The 14,670-nt window shown below is 37.2% G+C and overlaps 1 long non-coding RNA gene across 2 annotated transcripts; it reads right to left on the reverse strand.

The window, feature by feature from the left end:
• Window positions 1–290: 290 nt before the first annotated feature.
• LOC308315792 lies at window positions 291–10,986 on the reverse strand. Of its 2 annotated transcripts, none has more exons than XR_013964082.1 (3): window positions 10,889–10,986; window positions 9,466–9,573; window positions 291–480 (listed from the first exon to the last, which is right to left on the reverse strand). It is a non-coding gene; the product is annotated as an uncharacterized lncRNA (long non-coding RNA). The 2 variants fall into 2 exon arrangements; XR_013964083.1 differs by having other exon boundaries at window positions 9,466–9,576; window positions 10,889–10,982.
• Window positions 10,987–14,670: the final 3,684 nt, after the last annotated feature.

The following is a 14,670-nucleotide window of genomic DNA, read 5'->3' on the forward strand; positions in this document are numbered from 1 at the left end:
CTTTGTAATTTGTGCTGTTAAATTCTTACTGTTTAAACAAGTGCTCCAGTACTTTAACTCAAGTAGGCCTACACATTTGTTTGACAAACAACTTTCACTTGTAGTAGTCAAATTTAACCAGGAGTAATATTTTGACTGTACTGCCGTTGAGAACTTTGTCCAACGCTGGTTATACTGCCAAGAAACATTGTGAAATAATCTACCAAACACAAATGTCATTTTTTTTTTAGATTAATACACACCATTTATTTGACTAGAAACAGAATTGTACTAGAAACATGTGATTGACTCAAAGTAAGAAAAATAATACACACTTTATTTACACTATACAATAATAATAAAATGAATATAGGCTATTATAAAGACACTATTTACAATGATAATTGATCGAGTGGGAATTTTGGGAAAACAGCACTTCCAGATGCTCCATGTCCAGCTCCAACCCAGGTCTGCTGACTGCACAGCTCTCACCTCCTAGTTCTGGAAGGAAGGGAAAACATGTCAGCTAAAAACAAAGGACTCCACAATTGTACTTTGAAGTGCAATACTTATCGACCTACTGTAATCTTTCTATTAATTTACCAATCTGTGTGTGTGTGTGTGTGTGTGTGTGTGTGTGCGTGCACAGGCTCTAAGCCAGGGGTCTTCTAGGCAATGATACAGAAAGTAGGCAAAAGCCATACAATGGAAGAATGAGACATGGTACATGTCCTTTAATGCCAGGAACACAGGAAGACGATGGGTTATAGCCCATGTTTTTTGAAATTTTGGAAAAAAAAGTTATCCTGGTTTCTCATCATTTTGGACCATGGGCTATAGCCCATATCGTACGGCATACTATAGCACGCCGTTTTTCATCATTTTGGAGGATTTGAAAAAAATGAAAAAATAAAAAAACGATGGGTTATAGCCCATGTTTTTTGAAATTTTGGGAAAAAAAGTTAGCCTCGTTTCTCATCATTTTGGACCATGGGCTATAGCCCATATCGTACGGCATACTATAGCACGCCGTTTTTCATCATTTTGGAGGATTTGAAAAAAATAAAAAAATAAAAAACGATGGGTTATAGCCCATGTTTTTTGAAATTTTGAAAAAAAAAGTTAGCCTCGTTTCTCATCATTTTGGACCATGGGCTATAGCCCATATCATACGGCATACTATAGCACGCCGTTTTTCATCATTTTGGAGGATTTGAAAAAAATAAAAAAATTCAAAAACGATGGGTTATAGCCCATGTTTTTTGAAATTTTGAAAAAAAAAGTTAGCCTCGTTTCTCATCATTTTGGACCATGGGCTATAGCCCATATCGTACAGCATACTATAGCACGCCGTTTTTCATCATTTTGGAGGATTTGAAAAAAATGAAAAAATAAAAAAAACGATGGGTTATAGCCCATGTTTTTTGAAATTTTGGGAAAAAAAGTTAGCCTCGTTTCTCATCATTTTGGACCATGGGCTATAGCCCATATCGTACGGCATACTATAGCACGCCGTTTTTCATCATTTTGGAGGATTTGAAAAAAATAAAAAAACGATGGGTTATAGCCCATGTTTTTTGAAATTTTGAAAAAAAAAGTTAGCCTCGTTTCTCATCATTTTGGACCATGGGCTATAGCCCATATCGTACGGCATACTATAGCACGCCGTTTTTCATCATTTTGGAGGATTTGAAAAAAATAAAAAAATAAAAAAACGATGGGTTATAGCCCATGTTTTTTGAAATTTTGAAAAAAAAAGTTAGCCTCGTTTCTCATCATTTTGGACCATGGGCTATAGCCCATATCATACGGCATACTATAGCACGCCGTTTTTCATCATTTTGGAGGATTTGAAAAAAATAAAAAAATTCAAAAACGATGGGTTATAGCCCATGTTTTTTGAAATTTTGGAAAAAAAAGTTAGCCTCGTTTCTCATCATTTTGGACCATGGGCTATAGCCCATATCATACGGCATACTATAGCACGCCGTTTTTCATCATTTTGGAGGATTTGAAAAAAATTAAAAAATTCAAAAACGATGGGTTATAGCCCATGTTTTTTGAAATTTTGAAAAAAAAAGTTAGCCTCGTTTCTCATCATTTTGGACCATGGGCTATAGCCCATATCGTACAGCATACTATAGCACGCCGTTTTTCATCATTTTGGAGGATTTGAAAAAAATGAAAAAATAAAAAAAACGATGGGTTATAGCCCATGTTTTTTGAAATTTTGGGAAAAAAAGTTAGCCTCGTTTCTCATCATTTTGGACCATGGGCTATAGCCCATATCGTACGGCATACTATAGCACGCCGTTTTTCATCATTTTGGAGGATTTGAAAAAAATAAAAAAACGATGGGTTATAGCCCATGTTTTTTGAAATTTTGAAAAAAAAAGTTAGCCTCGTTTCTCATCATTTTGGACCATGGGCTATAGCCCATATCATACGGCATACTATAGCACGCCGTTTTTCATCATTTTGGAGGATTTGAAAAAAATAAAAAAATTCAAAAACGATGGGTTATAGCCCATGTTTTTTGAAATTTTGGAAAAAAAAGTTAGCCTCGTTTCTCATCATTTTGGACCATGGGCTATAGCCCCTATCATACGGCATACTATAGCACGCCGTTTTTCATCATTTTGGAGGATTTGAAAAAAATGAAAAAATTCAAAAACGATGGGTTATAGCCCATGTTTTTTGAAATTTTGAAAAAAAAAGTTAGCCTCGTTTCTCATCATTTTGGACCATGGGCTATAGCCCATATCGTACAGCATACTATAGCACGCCGTTTTTCATCATTTTGGAGGATTTGAAAAAAATGAAAAAATAAAAAAACGATGGGTTATAGCCCATGTTTTTTGAAATTTTGGAAAAAAAAGTTAGCCTCGTTTCTCATCATTTTGGACCATGGGATATAGCCCATATCATACGGCATACTATAGCACGCCGTTTTTCATCATTTTGGAGGATTTGAAAAAAATTCAAAAATTCAAAAACGATGGGTTATAGCCCATGTTTTTTGAAATTTTGAAAAAAAAAGTTAGCCTCGTTTCTCATCATTTTGGACCATGGGCTATAGCCCATATCGTACAGCATACTATAGCACGCCGTTTTTCATCATTTTGGAGGATTTGAAAAAAATGAAAAAATAAAAAAACGATGGGTTATAGCCCATGTTTTTTGAAATTTTGAAAAAAAAAGTTAGCCTCGTTTCTCATCATTTTGGACCATGGGCTATAGCCCATATCATACGGCATACTATAGCACGCCGTTTTTCATCATTTTGGAGGATTTGAAAAAAATTCAAAAATTCAAAAACGATGGGTTATAGCCCATGTTTTTTGAAATTTTGAAAAAAAAAGTTAGCCTCGTTTCTCATCATTTTGGACCATGGGCTATAGCCCATATCGTACAGCATACTATAGCACGCCGTTTTTCATCATTTTGGAGGATTTGAAAAAAATGAAAAAATAAAAAAAACGATGGGTTATAGCCCATGTTTTTTGAAATTTTGGGAAAAAAAGTTAGCCTCGTTTCTCATCATTTTGGACCATGGGCTATAGCCCATATCGTACGGCATACTATAGCACGCCGTTTTTCATCATTTTGGAGGATTTGAAAAAAATAAAAAAACGATGGGTTATAGCCCATGTTTTTTGAAATTTTGAAAAAAAAAGTTAGCCTCGTTTCTCATCATTTTGGACCATGGGCTATAGCCCATATCGTACGGCATACTATAGCACGCCGTTTTTCATCATTTTGGAGGATTTGAAAAAAATAAAAAAATAAAAAAACGATGGGTTATAGCCCATGTTTTTTGAAATTTTGAAAAAAAAAGTTAGCCTCGTTTCTCATCATTTTGGACCATGGGCTATAGCCCATATCATACGGCATACTATAGCACGCCGTTTTTCATCATTTTGGAGGATTTGAAAAAAATAAAAAAATTCAAAAACGATGGGTTATAGCCCATGTTTTTTGAAATTTTGGAAAAAAAAGTTAGCCTCGTTTCTCATCATTTTGGACCATGGGCTATAGCCCATATCATACGGCATACTATAGCACGCCGTTTTTCATCATTTTGGAGGATTTGAAAAAAATTAAAAAATTCAAAAACGATGGGTTATAGCCCATGTTTTTTGAAATTTTGGGAAAAAAAGTTAGCCTCGTTTCTCATCATTTTGGACCATGGGCTATAGCCCATATCGTACGGCATACTATAGCACGCCGTTTTTCATCATTTTGGAGGATTTGAAAAAAATAAAAAAACGATGGGTTATAGCCCATGTTTTTTGAAATTTTGAAAAAAAAAGTTAGCCTCGTTTCTCATCATTTTGGACCATGGGCTATAGCCCATATCATACGGCATACTATAGCACGCCGTTTTTCATCATTTTGGAGGATTTGAAAAAAATAAAAAAATTCAAAAACGATGGGTTATAGCCCATGTTTTTTGAAATTTTGAAAAAAAAAGTTAGCCTCGTTTCTCATCATTTTGGACCATGGGCTATAGCCCCTATCATACGGCATACTATAGCACGCCGTTTTTCATCATTTTGGAGGATTTGAAAAAAATGAAAAAATAAAAAAACGATGGGTTATAGCCCATGTTTTTTGAAATTTTGAAAAAAAAAGTTAGCCTCGTTTCTCATCATTTTGGACCATGGGCTATAGCCCATATCGTACGGCATACTATAGCACGCCGTTTTTCATCATTTTGGAGGATTTGAAAAAAATAAAAAAATAAAAAAACGATGGGTTATAGCCCATGTTTTTTGAAATTTTGGAAAAAAAAGTTAGCCTCGTTTCTCATCATTTTGGACCATGGGCTATAGCCCATATCGTACGGCATACTATAGCACGCCGTTTTTCATCATTTTGGAGGATTTGAAAAAAATTAAAAAATTAAAAAAACATGGGTTATAGCCCATTATTTTGAAATTTTGAAAAAAAAAGTTAGCCTCGTTTCTCATCATTTTGGACCATGGGCTATAGCCCATATCGTACAGCATACTATAGCACGCCGTTTTTCATCATTTTGGAGGATTTGAAAAAAAATAAAAAATTAAAAAACGATGGGTTATAGCCCATGTTTTTTGAAATTTTGAAAAGAAAAGTTAGCCTCGTTTCTCATCATTTTGGACCATGGGCTATAGCCCATATCGTACGGCATACTATAGCACGCCGTTTTTCATCATTTTGGAGGATTTGAAAAAAATGAAAAAATAAAAAAACGATGGGTTATAGCCCATGTTTTTTGAAATTTTGAAAAAAAAAGTTAGCCTCGTTTCTCATCATTTTGGACCATGGGCTATAGCCCATATCGTACGGCATACTATAGCACGCCGTTTTTCATCATTTTGGAGGATTTGAAAAAAATGAAAAAATAAAAAAACGATGGGTTATAGCCCATGTTTTTTGAAATTTTGAAAAAAAATGTTAACCTCGTTTCTCATCATTTTGGACCATGGGCTATAGCCCATATCGTACAGCATACTATAGCACGCCGTTTTTCATCATTTTGGAGGATTTGAAAAAAATGAAAAAATAAAAAAACGATGGGTTATAGCCCATGTTTTTTGAAATTTTGAAAAAAAAAGTTAGCCTCGTTTCTCATCATTTTGGACCATGGGCTATAGCCCATATCGTACGGCATACTATAGCACGCCGTTTTTCATCATTTTGGAGGATTTGAAAAAAATGAAAAAATAAAAAAACGATGGGTTATAGCCCATGTTTTTTGAAATTTTGAAAAAAAAAGTTAGCCTCGTTTCTCATCATTTTGGACCATGGGCTATAGCCCATATCGTACGGCATACTATAGCACGCCGTTTTTTATCATTTTGGAGGATTTGAAAAAAATGAAAAAATGAAAAAACGATGGGTTATAGCCCATGTTTTTTGAAATTTTGAAAAAAAAAGTTAGCCTCGTTTCTCATCATTTTGGACCATGGGCTATAGCCCATATAATACGGCATACTATAGCACGCCGTTTTTCATCATTTTGGAGGATTTGAAAAAAATAAAAAAATAAAAAAACGATGGGTTATAGCCCATGTTTTTTGAAATTTTGAAAAAAAAAGTTAGCCTCGTTTCTCATCATTTTGGACCATGGGCTATAGCCCATATCGTACGGCATACTATAGCACGCCGTTTTTCATCATTTTGGAGGATTTAAAAAAAATGAAAAAATAAAAAGACGATGGGTTATAGCCCATGTTTTTTGAAATTTTGAAAAAAAAAGTTAGCCTCGTTTCTCATCATTTTGGACCATGGGCTATAGCCCATATCGTACGGCATACTATAGCACGCCGTTTTTCATCATTTTGGAGGATTTGAAAAAAATGAAAAAATGAAAAAACGATGGGTTATAGCCCATGTTTTTTGAAATTTTGAAAAAAAAAGTTAGCCTCGTTTCTCATCATTTTGGACCATGGGCTATAGCCCATATAATACGGCATACTATAGCACGCCGTTTTTCATCATTTTGGAGGATTTGAAAAAAATGAAAAAATAAAAAAACGATGGGTTATAGCCCATGTTTTTTGAAATTTTGAAAAAAAAAGTTAGCCTCGTTTCTCATCATTTTGGACCATGGGCTATAGCCCATATCGTACGGCATACTATAGCACGCCGTTTTTCATCATTTTGGAGGATTTTAAAAAAATGAAAAAATAAAAAAACGATGGGTTATAGCCCATGTTTTTTGAAATTTTGAAAAAAAAAGTTAGCCTCGTTTCTCATCATTTTGGACCATGGGCTATAGCCCATATCGTACGGCATACTATAGCACGCCGTTTTTCATCATTTTGGAGGATTTGAAAAAAATGAAAAAATGAAAAAACGATGGGTTATAGCCCATGTTTTTTGAAATTTTGAAAAAAAAAGTTAGCCTCGTTTCTCATCATTTTGGACCATGGGCTATAGCCCATATCGTACGGCATACTATAGCACGCCGTTTTTCATCATTTTGGAGGATTTGAAAAAAATGAAAAAATAAAAAAACGATGGGTTATAGCCCATGTTTTTTGAAATTTTGAAAAAAAAAGTTAGCCTCGTTTGTCATCATTTTGGACCATGGGCTATAGCCCATATCGTACGGCATACTATAGCACGCCGTTTTTCATCATTTTGGAGGATTTGAAAAAAATAAAAAAATAAAAAAACGATGGGTTATAGCCCATGTTTTTTGAAATTTTGAAAAAAAAAAGTTAGCCATTTGAAAAAAATAAAAAAATAAAAAAACGATGGGTTATAGCCCATGTTTTTTGAAATTTTGAAAAAAAAAAGTTAGCCTCGTTTCTCATCATTTTGGACCATGGGCTATAGCCCATATCATACGGCATACTATAGCACGCCGTTTTTCATCATTTTGGAGGATTTGAAAAATATGAAAAAATAAAAAAACGATGGGTTATAGCCCATGTTTTTTGAAATTTTGAAAAAAAAAGTTAGCCTCGTTTCTCATCATTTTGGACCATGGGCTATAGCCCATATAATACGGCATACTATAGCACGCCGTTTTTCATCATTTTGGAGGATTTGAAAAAAATGAAAAAATAAAAAAACGATGGGTTATAGCCCATGTTTTTTGAAATTTTGAAAAAAAAGGTTAGCCTCGTTTCTCATCATTTTGGACCATGGGCTATAGCCCATATCGTACGGCATACTATAGCACGCCGTTTTTCATCATTTTGGAGGATTTGAAAAAAGTGAAAAAATAAAAAAACGATGGGTTATAGCCCATGTTTTTTGAAATTTTGAAAAAAAAAGTTAGCCTCGTTTCTCATCATTTTGGACCATGGGCTATAGCCCATATCGTACGGCATACTATAGCACGCCGTTTTTCATCATTTTGGAGGATTTGAAAAAAATAAAAAAATGAAAAAACGATGGGTTACAGCCCATGTTTTTTTAAATTTTGAAAAAAAAAGTTAGCCTCGTTTCTCATCATTTTGGACCATGGGCTATAGCCCATATAATACGGCATACTATAGCACGCCGTTTTTCATCATTTTGGAGGATTTGAAAAAAATGAAAAAATAAAAAAACGATGGGTTATAGCCCATGTTTTTTGAAATTTTGAAAAAAAAAAGTTAGCCTCGTTTCTCATCATTTTGGACCATGGGCTATAGCCCATATCGTACGGCATACTATAGCACGCCGTTTTTCATCATTTTGGAGGATTTGAAAAAAATGAAAAAATAAAAAAACGATGGGTTATAGCCCATGTTTTTTGAAATTTTGAAAAAAAAAGTTAGCCTCGTTTCTCATCATTTTGGACCATGGGCTATAGCCCATATCATACGGCATACTATAGCACGCCGTTTTTCATCATTTTGGAGGATTTGAAAAAAATTAAAAAATTAAAAAACGATGGGTTATAGGCCCATGTTTTTTGAAATTTTGAAAAAAAAAGTTAGCCTCGTTTCTCATCATTTTGGACCATGGGCTATAGCCCATATCGTACGGCATACTATAGCACGCCGTTTTTCATCATTTTGGAGGATTTGAAAAAAATGAAAAAATAAAAAAACGATGGGTTATAGCACATGTTTTTTGAAATTTTGGAAAAAAAAGTTAGCCTCGTTTCTCATCATTTTGGACCATGGGCTATAGCCCATATCATACGGCATACTATAGCACGCCGTTTTTCATCATTTTGGAGGATTTGAAAAAAATGAAAAAATAAAAAAACGATGGGTTATAGCCCATGTTTTTTGAAATTTTGGAAAAAAAAAGTTAGCCTCGTTTCTCATCATTTTGGACCATGGGCTATAGCCCATATCGTACGGCATACTATAGCACGCCGTTTTTCATCATTTTGGAGGATTTGAAAAAAATGAAAAAATAAAAAAACGATGGGTTATAGCCCATGTTTTTTGAAATTTTGAAAAAAAAAGTTAGCCTCGTTTCTCATCATTTTGGACCATGGGCTATAGCCCATATCGTACAGCATACTATAGCACGCCGTTTTTCATCATTTTGGAGGATTTGAAAAAAATGAAAAAATAAAAAAACGATGGGTTATAGCACATGTTTTTTGAAATTTTGAAAAAAAAAGTTAGCCTCGTTTCTCATCATTTTGGACCATGGGCTATAGCCCATATCATACGGCATACTATAGCACGCCGTTTTTCATCATTTTGGAGGATTTGAAAAAAATGAAAAAATAAAAAAACGATGGGTTATAGCCCATGTTTTTTGAAATTTTGGAAAAAAAAAGTTAGCCTCGTTTCTCATCATTTTGGACCATGGGCTATAGCCCATATCGTACGGCATACTATAGCACGCCGTTTTTCATCATTTTGGAGGATTTGAAAAAAATGAAAAAATAAAAAAACGATGGGTTATAGCCCATGTTTTTTGAAATTTTGAAAAAAAAAGTTAGCCTCGTTTCTCATCATTTTGGACCATGGGCTATAGCCCATATCGTACGGCTGCTCTAACAGAATGACACAAGGTAACTTAAGTACTATTACTTGCCCTGCTCTGGAACGCTCTGGGGGCGTTGTTCCTCTGGAGTGCTCTGGGGGCGTCCATGGGCGCTTCAATCAGGATGGCAAAATGTGGTTTCCTCATGGGCTCTGGAACCTTCTGTGGGAGAAAATGGAATAGTTTGTAACTTGAACTTGGAACAAATTTTCAGAAACTGAACTGCTAGAAAATCCTTGTTCTGTTCTACAGGTGCATTTTTTATGTCTTTGCTTACAGTTTTGTTGAAAGTGAAGTATGGCCAGCAAGGTGCTAAACAAGGTCTCCGGACTGACTACGTTTCTAGCTCGAACAGCAAGATACATGGATAGGGAGACAAAATTAGTGGTGGCCAACTCCCTTATCCTGTGCCACTTTGATTTTGCGTGTACATCGTGGTTCGAGGGCTTGATTAAGTCTTTTAAAACAAAGCTACAGTCAGCTCAAAATAGACTGATCAGGGTTATACTAGGGATGGAACCCAGAACCCATATAGGAAGGAACCAGTTCAGAGAGCTGAACTGGCTCCCAGTAGAATCAAAGGTTACAATGGCTAGACTAAACATGGTCCATAAAATTAAATACGGAGAGGTCCCAGAAGTTTTAAGAACATGTTTCAGGCAGGTAAACGAGGCACACAACCATTTCACCAGAGCCAGTATTGCAGATGTGGTGCTCCCTGCTTTTAAAAGTAAAGTGGGCAAAGGCTCATTCATTTATATAGGAGCCACACAGTGGAATAGCCTGGAATCCAGTGTTAAACTGACCTCCAAATTGAGGACATAAAACTAAGACTAAAAAATGGCTACTGGAAAAGGTTCCCCTATAAGGGGTCATCTTAGAGGGATGGATAGGGATGTACTTGTTGTGTTGTGTATGTAATGTATATGTACTGTTATGTATTTGTGATGTATTTTAAAGTATTGTTCAGTGTGAGAGGACCCCAGTGGAAATAAGTCTTTGGACTTTACTGTGTAATCCTTGAATCGCTGATTATAATGTTGTATTATGATTGCTTTTCTAAATAAATCAAATCAAATCAAAGGCCGAATGTTTAACAAAAATGAGCATGAACGAGAGGCTGTGTCAGCGTAACTAAAACTAACATTGTTCAGCCCCCTAGGCTATGCATCACAAGAAAGGTGTCAGGACAAAATCACTTAAACAAATGATTGATATATATGGAAACAGATTATATTAAAAGCTTTGGACAAGAGTCAAATGTATGGTGGAGGTATAGTGATCATTATACATTCATATAAAAAGGTAAAGCTTAACATAAACCAGGCTAAATATACAAGAGGAAAATCGCTAGCATTATTAGCATTCGTTAGCTTCCATTTCCAACTAACGTAGACATTTTCATAACAGTAAAATGCAAAAGACCGATAACATTAGCAAGACAGGATCATCGCAAAGCCATAAATACCATTACCTTATAATGTACCGGTCGAAATTAAATATTGTAGCCGTAGATCAGAAGAGGTCCATAGAAACTCAATGGAGAATTAAATATTATCCCCTACAAAGTCTAAACCGGAAGAGTAACTGACGTCACGTGAATATTGATACTTTTTCCACCACTGGCCATGATACTGACTTCAGCAGCCTAGGCATGTGGTCTGATGCCCTCTAGTGTTGGTCCACAGAACTCACACTAAACTTGTGTCGGTGTAAACGTGTCTTGTGTTCCCCATAGCATTGTAATGTTAACATTATATTTTCATTAATGTTTTCTCTCTCTCTCTCTCTCTCTCTCTCTCAGCTACCCAGCAAGACACAGCCAGCGGACAGCAATCAACAGCATCACCCTCCACCTCTAGGTTTACTTTTTGTTCTTTTATGTTTAAACTTCATTAACACTATTTTGTTTGATGTAGGACTGTGTTGGACCTGACAATATTGAGGGCTTCCAAGAAGTCCAGAACTTTGCAGCGTTCTTTATACTCCAATTAAAGGTTCATCTTAGGGTGGACATGTTTGCCTGAAAAGGAATCTTTGAAATGTGTCATAGTTTTAGAAATATAGTGCTTTCAAATTTGAGACATTTAACATGGGGCTCAATGGCAGCTTTATAGGCACTCAAAAATCACATTCACCTAGAAACTCCATTCACACTTTTTATTATTCGGCTTACTGTGGAGACACAGTGCCTTTGATGAGTTGATCTGCTGCACCCACTATCAAGTATTTGATTTTGCCATTGACTTGAATTGGGGGCAGAGTAATAGACACAGAAACTCTCAAGGCCACACGTTGGAGTGGTTAACACCACTCAAAAAAACAATTGGAGCAAGGGCCGAGCCCTCTAGAAGAGCAGTGGTTCCCAAACTTGTTCATGTCAAGGACCCCCAAAATGATACTCATTAGCCCATGGACCCCCATTTGAAAATATATGCCAATTAAGGACCCCCATAAGAGAATATGTTTTTACAGCTCTAGTAGTGATTTTCAACCATTTTCATTTCAAGGACCACCAGGTTTGACCTGAATTAGGCTACGGTCCCCCATTTAATGGCTTTTCTATCTCTGGGACCCCAATTTATATCGTAACATTTTGTTCCATTTGTACACTCTCATAGACCCATAAGGGTCCATTTGGTTCCTAATTATCATTTACCCCCCATGGACCCCCTGGAACTCCCTCAAGGAGTCCCCGGACCTCACTTTGGGAACCATTGTAGATGTGCGTGCTTGTGCATGTGTGCGTGCTTCTGTCGCATGTCGTGTGTGTTGCATGTTATATATTTGGAAACATTGACAATTTGTCTCAGCCAATCACAACGCAAGGTCAGACCTACTTGTGACGTCCACTGCCTATATATATAAGCTAAACCTCACGACTTCATCCATCACTTCAGTTCAGTTTGAATAGTCACTAGAGAGAAGAGTCTTTAGCTCTGATTTCCAACAGTAATGGCTTATTTTGAGAGAGTGCTGATTTTGATGATGGTCATTTGGACCGCTCAAGGCTTAAGCCAGGCGCGCCAGGAGATATGCACCAATTCAACCAAGATCCACAGTGACCTTCTTAAAGGCTTGAACTTTGGAGGGGTGCTCACCGTCCTTGCCCTGGACTTCATGGTGTTCTTGTTTATGCTGCTAATGTTCTCCTGCATGCAAAGACTTGGCGACCATGGACGTCTTGCATTGGTGAAAGATGTCAATTCTGTGAGAGAAAATGAATTGAAGGAAGATGAATTGAAAGAAGCTGAAGCGAAGGAAAATGATAGGCCAAAACCCTTTTGTTCTTGGCTAACTTCCATGTACTGCATCAGTGACGAACAGATTCGGGAGAAGTGCGGTGAGGATGCGGAACACTACCTGTCCTTTCAGCGCCACATCATTCAATTGCTGGTAGTGATATGCGCACTGTCTATTTTCATTATCTTACCAATCAACTTTACCGGACACATATATAAACGAAACAACCCCTACAATTTTGGGCGAACAATGATTGCTAACTTAGACTCAGATAATCCACACCTATGGCTGCACACAGTCTTTGCATTATTTTACGTGTTACTGACACTGTACTTCATGAAACGGCACAAAGCTAAAATGCACTACAAAGAGGATGACGTGGTGAGACACACTTTATTCATCACTGGAATCCCTAAAGGTTCCAGGGAGGAGGACATACAGAACCACTTTAACGAGGCGTATAAGGAGGATGGATGTGTTGTTATAAACGTTAGTTTGTGTTTTGATGTGTCCAAGCTGAAAATGCTAAAATCTAAAAGGGAGGCAGCAAAGCGCAGCAAGATTTTCTACACCGAGTTGGATAAGATTAGGGGAACACCTACCATGGTCAACCCAAAGTCATGGCTCCATGGCCCCCTCTTCATCTTCAACAAATGCGGGGAAAAGGAGGAGGCCGTGATGTACTACACCGATCTGGAGAAACAACTGGATAGAGATTTTAAGACAGAGAAAGATGCTGCTACAACTAAACCCTTAGGAATGGCCTTTGTCACCTTCCGAAGCGAGGCCATGACTAACATAATCATCAGGGACTTCAATACTTGCAAGTGTTATGGCGGCTACTGTCGCTGCTGGTGTCAAAAGCCAAAGGAATCATCGGTCAATAAGGAGAAACTCAAAGTCAACTTGAGGAACCCGAATATCTATGTCACCTATGCCTCTGATCCGAATAACATCAATTGGGGTGAGCTGTCGTGTAATAAATACTGGTGGTGGTTCCGCTGGTTTGCCATCAACATATCCCTATTTACGCTCTTGTACTACCTCACCACCCCAGCCAGGTTTATCACCAAAATGGATGATTTAAATTTCATCGACGACCTAAATCCAATTCTCAAAATGTTCCTCCCCACTGTCCTTATGGCTGTCTTATCCTGTACTCTCCCCATCGTCGTTTTGTACTCTTCTGATATGGAAGCCCACTGGACGCAGTCGGTAACAAGACAGGAGGCCATGTTCAAAGGCTACATTTTCTTAATCTTGATGGTCCTGGTGCTGCCCTCATTGGGACTCGCCAATCTGGAAGTATTATTCGACTTGCTCTTTACCAAAGCAAAGGAAGCAGAAAAAGTAGACAGATTTGACTGTGTGTTCCTCCCCCACATTGGAGCCTTCTTTGTGAATTATGTCATTGCTTCAGCCTTCATTGGTATTCCCTGTGAACTGTTGAACATCGTCGGTTTTCTCACTTATACGATCCGCATTTGTCTGGCCCGTAACGATGCTGACCGCAGGTTTGTCAAAACAGACCAAGCCGAAGAGTTTGACTATGGGACAGCTTATGCCTGGATGATGTGTGTCTTTACTATAGTCATGGCCTACAGCATCGCGTGCCCAATAATCGTCCCTTTTGGACTGATGTACATGTTGATGAAGCGCTTCACCGACAGGTACAACATGTATTATGCATACCTGCCCGCCAAACTCGACAAAAGCATCCATTCTTCTGCCGTGACCTACGTGGGGATGGCCCCCATTATCTGTCTGTTCTATGTGTTTTTCTTCACCTTCACCAAGGGGTTTACGTCTCCGCCGTTCATATTCACGACTATAGTTCTGAGCATCATCCTTGTCGTTGCCATGATGCATATCTTCTTTGGGCATTTTAAATGCCTGCACAACCTATCTATAAACTGGGAGACTTGCAAGGTGCTGGACGCCGACTGCGACAAGGACATGTACATTCCTGACGTACTAAAGGAGGAGGACACAGAAGAGCAAGATGATACAGAT

This window comes from Protomyctophum bolini, assembly GCF_963924005.1.
Source record: "Protomyctophum bolini genome assembly, chromosome: 5".
Classification (NCBI taxonomy): Eukaryota; Metazoa; Chordata; class Actinopteri; order Myctophiformes; family Myctophidae; genus Protomyctophum; species Protomyctophum bolini.